Source organism: Schistocerca serialis, unplaced genomic scaffold (assembly GCF_023864345.2).
Source record: "Schistocerca serialis cubense isolate TAMUIC-IGC-003099 unplaced genomic scaffold, iqSchSeri2.2 HiC_scaffold_1162, whole genome shotgun sequence".
In the NCBI taxonomy this organism is placed as follows: domain Eukaryota; kingdom Metazoa; phylum Arthropoda; class Insecta; order Orthoptera; family Acrididae; genus Schistocerca; species Schistocerca serialis.
The window spans coordinates 725,001-727,500 of NW_026047362.1; the positions used below are offsets into that span (position 1 = coordinate 725,001).

General features: G+C 55.2%; 1 non-coding gene across 1 annotated transcript in view; it reads left to right on the forward strand.

The window, feature by feature from the left end:
- The first annotated feature begins 2,400 nt into the window (after positions 1-2,400).
- Positions 2,401-2,500, forward strand: part of LOC126433209 (small subunit ribosomal RNA) — a 1,910-nt gene continuing 1,810 nt past the window's right edge. Inside the window, exon 1 of the ribosomal RNA XR_007578323.1 lies at positions 2,401-2,500. This exon is cut by the window's right edge and continues 1,810 nt beyond it. This is a non-coding gene — a ribosomal RNA (small subunit ribosomal RNA).

Below are 2,500 nucleotides of genomic sequence, written 5' to 3' on the forward strand. Positions count from 1 at the left end.
CCTAACCCACATTGTACCTTAACCTAACCCATATTGTACCTTAACCTAACCTATATTGCGCCTTAACCTAACCCACATTGTACCTTAACCTAACCCACATTGTACCTTAACCTAACCCATATTGTACCTTAACCTAACCTATATTGCGCCTTAACCTAACCCATATTGTACCTTAACCTAACCTATATTGCGCCTTAACCTAACCCATATTGTACCTTAACCTAACCCACATTGTACCTTAACCTAACCCACATTGTACCTTAACCTAACCCATATTGTACCTTAACCTAACCTATATTGCGCCTTAACCTAACCCACATTGTACCTTAACCTAACCCACATTGTACCTTAACCTAACCCATATTGTACCTTAACCTAACCTATATTGCGCCTTAACCTAACCCATATTGTACCTTAACCTAACCTATATTGCGCCTTAACCTAACCTATATTGCGCCTTAACCTAACCTATATTGCGCCTTAACCTAACCTATATTGCGCCTTAACCTAACCTATATTGCGCCTTAACCTAACCTATATTGCGCCTTAACCTAACCTATATTGCGCCTTAACCTAACCCACGTTGCGCCTTAACCTAACCCACGTTGCGCCTTAACCCAACCCACGTTGCGCCTTAACCTAACCCACGTTGCGCCTTAACCCAACCCACGTTGCGCCTTAACCCAACACACGTTGGGCCTTAACCTGCTCTGTAATTGTCATACGACGCGTTAAATTAGTGTAGTGTTGCCTAACTGCAACCCCCGCAATATAGTTTGCTACTCGCACTGCCCGGTCCCCAGAGTATCGCTTCATGTTAAACACCTTGCAGCTATACACTGTAATGCGGACGGCAGCAGGACGTACATGCTCAATGCCCTTCGCAGTTGTTCATTGGCATTCGCATGGCGAAGCACAGCCTACGTTGTGGTACGGCTTGTGTCAACTGTCCGCTGATGTTGTACGTCCAAATCACACACTGTACTGCACATTGGTCCTCATGTACTGAATGATACATCGTGGTACATGTGTGACCGTACCACGACTGCGCCAACAACGGCGAACCATACGGTCCAAATATTGTGCACTCAGCTACGTGTCGTCTCCCTATAAGAGCTGGATTGCAGTATGGTATGCCGTGGATGGCGATCACCATGAGCCGTCTGTTGATGTAGTGGCGCGTGTTGTCAGACGTAGTCGTCTCTTCTCACACACCGTGATAGCATGGTGCACTGCGTTCCACATCTGCGACATGCGACAGAGGCCGGTTGACAGTCGTTCGCGCAATGGACATCGCATACGTACGGGGGCCACCTTCCACGTGTTCGCGAAGCGTGCACATGTTGTTGCGTGTATGTGGGCAGACATAGTGTGTCGTGACACCTGACACAGGCATGCAACAATCGTTGAATTTGCAAATGGCGATGGACGTCTACGTTTGCTGGTGACGTTACGCAAATGAAGAACTGGTAAACCGTTGTGGTGCGGTTGTTCTCGCTAGAGGTGAATCAGTGATGGCGACGATCGGTTGAGCTACCAACCGGTTGTTTCAGCGATACCCACCATGCCCACGAACGTGAATGGCATGTGGGTGTGAAGCGATACGCGGCGGTGGCTGGGTGGGACCGTCCCCGGCCGGTGAGGGGGGGCCTCCCGGCGTGCTGGCCGCGCGGTGCGTGGGCGCACGCGCTACAGCCGGCTGGTGGGGGCGGCCAGTGGCAGGCGCGCCGGCCGACGGAGGCGGCAGGCGGCGCAGCTGCGCGCCGGCGCACCCTGCACGCGGCGCCGTGCGGCCAAAGTAGGTCCTCGCGGGCCCGGTGCGAAGCGCGGTGGACATCTGCAGTGTGCTGGTCCGATTGAGGACTGTGTGCGCTGAGGATGCGCCGCCGCCCGGCGCTCGGCGCCGCGACGCCGTCTGCTGCTCGGTCGCCTCTGCGGTTCTCGCAGGTGGATTGTATCGCAGCTGTGCGGACGTGTTGGCGCGTGCGCTGTGCTGGGAGAGTTCGCTTCGGCACCCAAGTGGGGCTTTTGTCCTTCTGTGGCGCTGGCGTTGGAGCTGCCGGCCACCGTAGGTGGCGCGTGTTGTCTCCCGCCGGCAATGCCACGACAGCACGCCCCCCGGGCCTCTGTCGGCAGCGGCAAGCTCAGTTGGGAGCACGGGTGGTCGCACCTAAAGCGTCTACTCGCCAAACTCCGGGCGATTGCGCCTCTCTCGAACCCGACCAAGTACTTAGGACGGCGCTGCGCGCCGCCGGGACCTGAGAGGGTTTCGAGGTGTATTGTGCAGGGGAGCTCAGCCTCCTCCTGTTTGCAGAATAATTGAGCGGACGCTTGCGTGTTCGCGCGGGCTCCCGGGACACACTCCCGGGCGGCCGGCTGCTCAGCTCTAGTTGACGCAGCTCCCTGGTTGATCCTGCCAGTAGTCATATGCTTGTCTCAAAGATTAAGCCATGCATGTCTCAGTACAAGCCGCATTAAGGTGAAACCGCGAATGGCTCAT